This window comes from Meriones unguiculatus, chromosome 17, assembly GCF_030254825.1.
Source record: "Meriones unguiculatus strain TT.TT164.6M chromosome 17, Bangor_MerUng_6.1, whole genome shotgun sequence".
NCBI classification, from domain to species: domain Eukaryota; kingdom Metazoa; phylum Chordata; class Mammalia; order Rodentia; family Muridae; genus Meriones; species Meriones unguiculatus.
The window spans coordinates 94431875-94442904 of record NC_083364.1 but is presented as its reverse complement, the minus strand read 5'-3'; positions in this window follow the sequence as shown (position 1 = coordinate 94442904).

The following is an 11030-nucleotide window of genomic DNA, read 5'->3' as shown; positions in this document are numbered from 1 at the left end:
GAAACTGGAGTACCCAAGGAATGATTAAATAAATCTGCCACAATGTGTGGGACAGGGTGCATTAGACACCCATTAAAAACACTGCGAGAGGATCAGGCGAGGTGGCTGGGTGGTTAAGGGCGCTCGCTGCTCTGGCGGAGAACTGGGGTTCAGTCCTCAGCACCTGCATGGCAGCTCACCACGGACTTGAACCTGGCTCCATGGGATCCAGTACCTCTGCTAGCCTCACCAGGCATCCGACATGTACATAGCGCACAGACATACATAAAGGCAAAACACCTACACACATGAAATAAGGCACCTACACACATGAAATAAGGCACCTACACACATGAAATAAGGTAATCATAATTTTTTTGAAGTAAAAAAATTAATAGGATAGAAATTAGCAAAAGACATAAAACTGAATGTTCTTTATAATCACATTTTCATGAAAGGTGAATACAGATGGATGTGTGGATGGACAGAGGGCCTGGGTAGACAAACACACACACACACACACACACACACACACACACACACACCACGCATACACCCTTCACACACACGCATACACGCCCTGAGTGTAAAAAAGGAAAATGCCCCAGTGATTGGAGCCTAGAGCAAATTTGGGGTTTCTCTTTTCCCTCGGACATTGTACCGCGAGTTCAGACTCTTGGGTTTCTTCAGTGGGTCCTTTGGCTCTTCAGATGCTCAGGAGCCATAAGTGTGTCTCTAAGATTGCTTTACCATGAGCAGGGCATATCCAAAGCCTGGCTTTACCTTGATATTTCCTTTCTTCTTTCCATGGTGGAGATCAAACCATGGGGATTAATGCTGGAGCCTACCAGCAGAGCCAAACATTCTTGAGTGGGGAGTGAAGACTGAAAGAAAATTTAAAAAATAACGCACCATACATGGGATCGGTTGGAGAGGGCTGCCAACAGACAGTTACACAGCTTTATTCCACAATCCCTTTCTATAGTCAGAGCAAAGCACCTCAGTACAATAAAGGGGTTTGAGAAGTCAAACTTGTTTACCTTGACCACCTGTCTTGTGTGATCCTCACACAAACAAGAGGAAGTGGACTTGGCAAAACATCCTGCCTATCCCTGTCTCCAGGTGAAGGCCAGGGTGGAAACATATTTTTCAATGAGAGCTCAGTAGCAAAGCAGCCTGATAAACAAGCAGCTCTCCACAAGCTAATATTCAATGCTAGGGACAGCTACTCAGATAGTAGGTTGGACCACCATCTGGAGTTTCTGGCCTCCGGGAGTTTGTTTTGTCTGAGACAGGGTTTCTCTCTATAGTCCTGACCGCCTGAAACTCACTCTTTAGACCAGGCTGGCCTCATGGAGATCAGAGAGTTTTGTCTGTTTAACCACCCATAACCCAGTGCTGAAGTAACCACGGACACTAGGCTTTTAGACAGGCACCTGGCCCTGCCTGGTCCACACCCCACTCCATCCTGTCTCTTCTTTCCACCCTGCACCCATTCCTTGCACACCCTCAGGCTCCTGGAGGGACCTGACGATGGCACAGAAGGACTGTTCTTGGTAACCTAAAACACCTGCATTTGACAGGTTTCTTCCTGTGTCTCAATTCCACTTGGAGCAGCCACTCCTCATCCCCTGGGTCCTTTCTTTTCCAAGACAATAATGTGCCATAAGCACCATCCAGGAAGACTTGGTCTCCAACCCAATCCTCAAAGCAAAGCAGCCGCCCTCAGATCAGGCGTGCAAGCTTGTGAGAGACCCTCTCCATCAGGCATTGGCCCCCATGTTCCCTCAGAGAGAGGGGGCAGCAGAGGGGAGGGTCACTGCACACTTCACCCGAGACTCCAGCCATCTGAATGCAATTCTGCCCTAAGTGTGTGTGCTCTCTCAAGAGCTCCCAGGGTATGCAGGCTGGAGATTGACCGAGGGGACCTCCATCATCCATGCTGCGTGGCAACCATTCCAGAGCAGCTAACAACACTCCCCCACCCCCTCTGTGCTGCACAAGTCAGCCTGATAGCCTCACTGACTCCCCAGGTTGCGTTAGGGAATTGGGTTTGTTACTGGGACCTCCTAAGGAGGGAGCAGACCTTGTTGACCTCATTCTTGCAGCTCCTGCCTGCTCAGTGAGCAGTGCCTGAGCTACAGGGGTTACTGCATGCTCACTGTACCTCGGCTCCATCACTCTGGGGACCTGTGACAGACTCACAGCTTGTAGTAGTGCCACACGCAGTGGGGACAGAATCTGTTGCTGGGGAGGGGGTGTGGCTTGAGATCAAAGAAACTTTGCTAAAGGACCCCCCCTAAAAGACACCCCTCAGTCCCCAGCTGGGGGGATAGGGTGGAGGTAAGGGTGTCTGTGCTTGCAAGGAAAGGTCACCAGAGTGAACACCATACCTTGAAAAGATGCTCCTGGGCTGGAAGCCACCCATTTCTCCACTTATTTACCCTGTACTTTTCATCTTCAAAGCCTTGCGCCCCAATTAAGTAATTAATAGGTCTGGTCATGTCCACAAGCGCTCCCCAAATAAGGCTGGTTGGGGCTTTGCTTTTCTTCCAGGAGACACTCTTTCACGTGGAGGCCAGGGGATCCCCGAGAAGACAGTCAGGGTCCAACCCTTCAGACCTCCACTTGAGACCAGTTTTAACTTAGCAAAGAAGCGGAGGAAACACCCCAGAGGCTGTGGTCTGCTGCCCCCTGGAGGATATCTTGATAACAGCAAGCGAATGGCCCGCATAAACAATGCCTCCAGTAATAGGAAGAAAACAGCTGTTTTTGTCCGCAGAGGCGTGTCTGACCAGCCAGAGCCTTCTTTAAAAGGGGAAAATATTAACTCAGAACATAATAGCTCCTCTCTCTCTTCAGCCACAGCCTAGACAGGCAGTGTTGATGCTGAGTTAACAAGTTCCATGGGTAAATGCCTTCAGAGTAAAAGGAGAGAGCTCCTGATTAATGGGTGAAAACTCCCCTCAAACATCAGAGGACGAAAGCAAGGTAATTGCCTTCAATATTTATTTTTGATTTGGAAAAATCCAAAGCAAGAGGCTTTGAAGAAGTCAAGATCTGATTATAATTCTAGGCTCTGTGCCAACGGGATAAACTGTCTGAAAAATTTTTCCAGCATTATGGACTCCCTTTGCATCAGATGCCAATGGCCCAGCATGGTACCAAGGGCTCAGGAACGGTGTCATTTCTACATCATTGACAAAATGTGGGGTGCCCCCACTGGCATAGCCAAGTCATCCCCAATACTGGCATCTTGAGCCTATGAGCAGGCTGGGATCCATTTGACAGCTTGCCTGTCCTCATGATTTAGTGCTCTGGGCTGGCATTTCTGGGGACTTCTTGACTTAGACAAACAAACGACAAGTAAACAAATATCCCAAGGACACACGCACTCACGGTGTGTGCTTCGGGCTGTCCGTGCTCTCCTCGTTGACTTATAGATGTACACAACATTCTGGTAGTCAGGCCTGGAGCCCTGGCTGAGAGAAAGCTGGGAGGTGATCCGCAGTAGACTTCTGAGTCAGTCAACAGTATTCCGAGAAAGGTGAGGAAACGCCAAGAAGCAACACACTGGCTGAGCCACAGCTGTGGAAGGATGCACACGGTGATGACCTAAACTCCAGTCTGAGCCAAATGAGGGGGTCTGGAGCTCTGCCTCTGCTCCCCAAGGGGCTCAGGTTAATGAGACTTGGGGCTGGAGGAGGTGCTTGTGGCTAGAGACAAGGTGATGCAGAAGGAGTTAAGACATGGCAGACGGGAGCACCTCTACCAGTGGCCTTGTGGAACAGTGGATATTGGAGCTGGATGTCACCCAGATGTGGATCGGCAAGCTGCCGAAGAGAGGCAGCTCCCAACATGGACAGATGAATTGCCCCAAGAGCAGCTTTTTTCCAGCTGACACCCAGAGTGACCCAAGTACTCTCCCAGAAAGTCCACTTTAAAGATGCTCTAACAGGTTGTCTTGAAAGAAGCTTACCCCAAACCGTGGGGGAGTGGTATGCAATAAGCAAATCCCGGTGGCCCCGCCCTGTCTGCACTTACTCAGAGCTCACTGGCGGAGACCCAGAGAGCAGCTGAGTCGGGCAGCAGTCTATCCAAATTCAACATTCTACTGAAAATGGAAACAAGTCAAGCCAAGGTAAATTCAGGACATGACTTAGCAGCAACTGACACAACAAAGACACTGTCTTCAGGTACACAGCTAGGTCCGCACCACCTAGGGAAGGATGGTGGCATGCCACAGCCAGCTGCTGCACAGACACTCCAGATCGAAACTCCTGCAGGTCCAAGCGGGACCTCATTTTCTATGACTCCCGGCTTCGCTAGGTAGAAATGTTCATATAAGTCAAATGGAGAGATATAATGTCCATATAAGTCAAATGGAGAGATATAATGTCCATATAAGTCAAATGGAGAGATATAATGTCCATATAAGTCAAATTAAGCTTTATACAAGGACAATATGTGTGCCTTTAAGATTTTTATTTATATTAACCTTTTTGGTGTAAGCCAAGAGCAGGTGTTCACTGAGTCCATAGCAGAGTCCCACTGTGCTTGGCCCACAGAGAGGCCTCCCTAAGAGCAAGGACTATAGGAGTGAATCCCCTGCTGGGTCAAGACAGCTCAAGGAGGAGAACACGGGGGAAGAGGATCCAGCCATCTTGGACCTAGGGAATATGGCCACACATAAGAGAGAAGATGGTCCTTTGGAAGGCAGCAAGGGCGGAGAAATAGCCATGAGGAGACAGGCTCCTCACGCCAGGCTCTCCCTGCAGCAGGCAGCTCCAGTGCTGGCATCAGAAGCTCAAGCCACTTTCTGGCCTATTTAGATGGGTGCTGGGGATGGAACTCACGTCCTCATGTGGCAAGTGCTTGACTAGCCATGCTATCTCCCTGGCCCAAGTTTCATATATAAATGAGAACCTGCAGTTGCGTTGATGAGAAGGCTCCCTTCTGGGTCTCTTTGTCTGTGAGAGGAGGGTTTGCCTTGTGCTACCTCCCACGGGTGCTGAGAGGACTAGATTCCAAGCACACGTGTCTTTCCTGAAACGATGCTGCTGTGTCAGGTAGGTGTCAGCTCCCAGGGCTCTTTCCCAGGCTAGTATATGGGGATAGGAGACTCAAACACCATCCGGAAAGTCACTCAAACTTCCTTCCCATAGCAGGAAACAGCATGAACTCCAAGCAGATACTGTTGGAGGTTAGAGATGGCAGCCCTGGGGGATGGGAAGGGGCTGGCCTTTGTCTTGTGTTGCACCCCATGTGAGTGGTAAACCTATTTTCCTAAATTTGGAATGATAGATGGGAGCGTCACACATGTGTCCATTTCTCCTTGGTAGTTGAATGCTAAACATTTCTCCTGAGTGACCTCAGTTTGTTCTCTAAGCTCTTACTAAGCTGCGCCTGGAGTGTGTGTGTGTGTGTGTGTGTGTGTGTGTGTGTGTACAGAAAGATAATTTCTCTATAAATTTAGAGAAACATGATGTAGGTAGGAAGTAAAACCTACCACTTCCTCTACCTCAGCAGAGAAAGGTTGTCCACACCAAAGCCATGCTGTCAAATGAGGAGAGCTGGGGACGTTTTCAGTGGATCAACCTGACACTCAGTTAAGGAGGAATAAAATCCTTCAGAGACTGGAACAACTTTTCTTGTCCCAAATCCCTTTGGGGTTTTAAAGAGAACAAGCAAAAAGCAAGAGTGTGATACTTGCCAGTTGGTGCCGTATGGCCAACAAGAGGTAAATTCAAGGGGCAGAGACAGTCCGCCAATTTGATGGAAAGAACAGGAATTTTTAAGCCCACACTCTGCCCTGCTCCCCAGACACTTCCATCCCAGGTTCCATAATAATTTAAAATCACCTACTAGAGGCCAGGTGTGGAACCTGGAGGGCAAGGGGTGAAGGGTGGAGTAGTGGCCACGGTGGGGTAGGAACTATGGGGTTGGACCTCACAGTCTGTCCTGCTTGAGTTCCTTTGACAACTTGACAGTCTGTAGAGTTGTCTGGGCAGATAAATCTCAATTGAGAAAATGCCTCCATCAGATTGGCCTGCAGGAAAGGCTGTGCGGCATTTCTTGATGAATGATTGATACAGGATGGCCCAGCCCACTGAGGCCTGTCCCACTCCTGGAGAGATGGTTCTGAGTTGTACAAGATAGCAGGCTAAGCATGGAACAAGCCAATAAGTGTCACCCTTCCATGGCCTCTGCCTCAGTTCCCAGGTCTCCTGCCCTGGCTTCCCTCTGTGGTAAATTGTGACCTGAGGGTCCAAAGAAGTAAACCATTTCCTCCACAAGTTTGCTCATGGTGTTCATGACAGCAAGAGAACCCTGTCTGAGACATAGCCTCTGCCTGACAGCTGTGCACAGAGGTGGAAAGGAAGAGATCTAGCCTGAGAACAATAAAGTTGCCAAGGGCTGGAGAGAGGATGTGCAGAGGCGAGCCTGGTCCTCCGACAGGAGAAATAAGCTCTGGCGAGATGCTAACTGGCAGCGTTCAGGGGGGTTGACAATAAGTAGACTCAGAGGGTCACACAAATCAGTGCACATGCGCTTTGACTGTCTCTGTCACTTTCTGGGAGCCTGTGCCACCAGATACTCAGAGAGTGACACGGGTGCAGTTTCACTGGCAGGGGCTAGAAGTTGGAAATGAACCCAGATGTCCATCAAGAAAAGCTTAGTTAAATAAGGCATGGACAGCTGAACAACAAACTCCAACTCGGCTAGAGAAGGAATGAGGAAGCTGTCTGTGCTGATGTGAGCACAGTTCCAGGATGTTTTCAATAGGGACTGAAAACAAGGAACAGCAGCATATTGTGGGTAGAGCGTCACTGGTTCGTGAAAGGGAGAGGAGATAAGGGTGTGCCAGGCGTCCTGGTGAAGGGGTGTGTGGATGGCAGAAGAGCCTGCAGACAAAGATGGTGTCTGTGGATGGGACGGGGTCTGTGCTACTGGGCAGGGGGGTAGAAGGAAGGGAAACCTGGCAGACTTTTCTGTTTGGGAGGGTCACCCTAACAGGAACCTATAGAGACAGGTGAGTGCTTTCCAAGGTCTGGGAATGTGGGGCCATGCACAGTGGGGACAGAGCCTCCTGTGGACTGTGGTGGTGGTGGTCGTGGTCAGTCTTGAATGAACTGAAGGAGACTGGCAGTAAGGTGGTGTGTGTTTTGCTACAGCGAGAGAAAGGTGGTGTATCTGTTTCCCAGTGTGTAGGTTCCCCTTACTTCACACGGACTCTCATAGTTTGCTCAGAGATTCTGTCTTCCGGGAGAGGTTCCAGGCTGGGACAGGAGTCACTCAGAGCTGTTTCCATCATCCTGCTCTTCCCAGAAAGTCGAGGAATGGTTAAAAATATTAACCCTGCTTCCAGCATGAAGCATCTCTATGGACCTTGACAGTCATGCTCCCAAGAGCCCATTTTACCTAATTTATTTAAAGGAACACCCCAGAGTGTGGGGCTTGGGGTCGCTGCCAGTAGGGTCACAGGTAAAGGGGTTCACCCTGCAGGTTCCCAAGGCACCAGATGTTGAAGAAAGGTCTGAATTATTGGGGACCCTAAAGCTCTGCCACAAGGGCTGTGGGAAAGGCAAAGGAAAATGACTTTCACCAAGCGCAGCAGTGCCCAGGCAACCAAACACAAGCCAAAGACAGGACACCTTTATTTTTAGGGTTGCCGGCATTCATCTGTCAGAGTGGCTAAGTGGCCCAAGTTTGAGCCAGCAGGCTGTCTTTCCATGCTGCTTCATGCAGAACCGGAGACTCAGTGACTAGTTACCAGGTTGCCTGGCCAGACAGATGACCATTAACTAAGCTGATTGACGCACTCCGAGTAAAATCAGCCTATGAGTGGGGAAAGCAGATTGCATAAGAAGTACTAAGATGGACCCAGGGACTCACAGCCACACGTGACACTGGAGATGGGGAGCAAAGCAGTTAGGCAAAAGGCAAAGCTTCTCAGCAAATCATCTTTTACTCCTCACTAGCAGTCTGTGAAGAAGACATTCCTTCCTGTTCTCCATGAGGAAACAGATTTTCTACAAGTTGCTCAGTCCACAGACCCCCATCCCTAGATGCTAGCAGCTCTCTATATGTGTGTCCGTGTATGTCTTTGTATGCCTATGTCCATCTATCTGTGTTTCTTGTCTTTTAATGTGTCTGTCCATGCTTTCCCCCACTGTGTGTGTGTGTGAGAGAGAGAGAGAGAGAGAGAGATCTGGTTTCATTTTTCCTTTTCTTGTGTGACTCAGAAGGTGTCAATCACCCCCTCCATGGTCCACTCAGCTCACTTGTAAGATGGAAGCAGTGATAAGCTTGCCAGGTGGGAACCTATGAAACTGACACAGATAACAAGTTTAAAACCACAGCACAGTGCCCAAAACTGTCCTCGGTACCTGCTAGCCCGTACTGCTTTCAAATATAGAAGTTGCTATATTGCGGGACGTTCTCTATGGTCAGTAACAAATTCCAATAATAAGCTTTCTCATACACATCGCACTTTATTCTGTTTCAAACACTGAAAAGTAATAAAATGCCCTAAGGCTGAATTCTCAGAGTTGATTTTCCAGAAGGATCCAGAAGCACGTCAGGGACCCACAGCTATCTATACCTTAGCTTCCAAGCACCAGGGCGGCCGGCACGGAAGCCAGAGCAGTGCTTGGGGTGGGTCAAGGAGCGCTGTCTGCTGCTGCATGAAGAAGCCCACCCAAGCCCGTCACACTTGGGAGTGGAGACTGACCTTGATGAGAAACACACCTGTGACTCAACCCTCTGTTGCCACTTGCTGTTTGCTAGACTCTCTTCCAGGTTCCGGATCAGCTCAAAGCTTTTCCTTTAAAAGAACAGCTTGGCCCTAGCAGGCTGCTGGAGTGACATGTCAGGGTGTCCCAGGAGCACAGCTGTTTCCCAACAGCCTGAGTCACACCAGATTGCTTGAGGCCTGTACTGTAGTGCAGCCTAAAAACACCCCCACCTCCCCAGCTAGATAAGAGCTTTCAGAGGCAATAACTCAGTGGTGGATCAGAGGACAGCCAGCCATCCCTCTTCATCTCTGGGGCCACTACTTTTGGGGCCACTGCTTCTCCAAACTTCGCATAGGTCTCTTACGAGAAGAGGCACTCCCTGCTCTAAACCAGCCTACCTCTGACTCTTTCTAGAACTTGCTAGTCTCATTCTACCATTGGCTTGTTAACTGTGCCCCACTGCTGGCGTTCTCGACCTCATCTCTGCCTCCTGCAGTGCCCTCAAACACTTCTGTGCCACTCTTCCTGTGTCGTTCAAAGAGCCAACTGTAGGCGGCTCTCATCTCTGAGGAGGTGCCCCCTCCCCGCCCCCACCCACATCACGATTCCCTGGTAGCTTGTTGAAGGAGAGTCCAAACCTCATGGGTCTTTCCATTCCAATTTGTACCTGTCAAGAGAACGAGTGCTCAGGAGTGAGCGTGTGAGTGAGGAAAAGGGGCATCTATGAGAGACTCATTTCTCAATGTCCAGTTCTGTGAAGAATGAAAACACTTGATCTGATACCCCACAGATGATGCTTCCCAAACTGTAGAAGCACATGAATTCTCCAGGGGCCCAAGTAGATAAGGGTGGCATTCTCTAACTTGGTCAACTTGCAATGCACCTTGGTAACCGACCTTTCCAACAGACGTCAGTGTGGTGCCACTGTTGCTTGTCCAAGGAATACATTTTGAGAATAACTGCCATTGTCATCTGCTATGACAGGATAAGGGATTGGGGACAAGTAATTCAAGTCCTTAAAAGACCCTTGTATTTGATGAGTGGTGGTGGGACACATTTTAATCCCTGCACTCGGGAGGCAGAAGCAGGAGAATCTCTGAGTTCCAGGCCAGCCTGGTGAGTTCCAGGACATCCAGAGAAACCCTGTCTTGAAAAACCAAACTAAACCAAACCAAAACAAAACAAAACAAAAAAGACCCTGTATCATCGTGAAATCATTGGTAGTAAGGGTTCTACTCAGAACAATGATCGCTGGTCACATTGTGAACTCAGGGATGTCAATTCTGGTTGTTTCTGGGTCCCAAGGAAGGGTTATAGAAAAGAGAAGAAGCAGAGGCCAAGAACATACCAATATGGAAAGCTGACTTGAAGAAAGCCAGGCTAAGTGCTTACTGGAACTAGAGCCTTCCCTGCACTGAGATGACTTCTTGAGTTCCAGCCCCTGAGGGACACTACCCCTTTTAGAAGTGACAGTGTCACCCTCCGTCCAGCCACTATTAGATGCACCCTTCCCCTGCCTCTGGATTCAGCTGTCTGTCTTGCTCATTAGCATCACAGAGCAGGAGGTGTTCCTTCATAAAAGGACCAACACCTGTGGCCAGCATGAGAGAAGGCATCAGTTCCCTTCAAGCGGGAAGATTCACTAAGACTGTTCTTCTAGTCTCAAAGGAAAGAGCAAACAGTGGAATGTTTACCTTCAGAGACGACGATGAAAAACGGTGTTCCCTGTGGTGATTTTTAGGAGTTGGTGATACGAAAGCAAGCCAGGCACAGGAAGAGAAATGGCTCGCGATCTCCTTCATGTGTGGGGTCGAAAGACCCGGATGTCATGGGGGACAGGACTAGAACAGCAGACAACAGAGGCTGAGGAGATGAACAGCAAGGCTGGTACAGAGGCTGAGGAGATGAACAGCAAGGCTGGTACAGAGGCTGAGGAGATGAACAGCAAGGCTGGTACAGAGGCTGAGGAGATGAACAGCAAGGCTGGTACAGAGGCTGAGGAGATGAACAGCTGGTACCCGACTGACAGCGTCCCACTACACACACCGAGTACCTGGAAGAAAGGGTTTTGAACACTCTGAGCAGAGAGAAATAGCAACTATATTCTAAACAAGGGAAGTACTGTAGCTTGATTATTACATAGTACATGTATCAACACTGTGCCCATAAAAATAGATACACTTATATACCAATTAGAAATGAATTTTTTTAGAGTGGAACTTCGACATTTTGGAATTGGTGTTTTTTTCATAGAAGACTCATTTGTCACTTGACTGTTGAGTCAGAAGTGTCAGGTTGTAGCCCTTGCCTGCA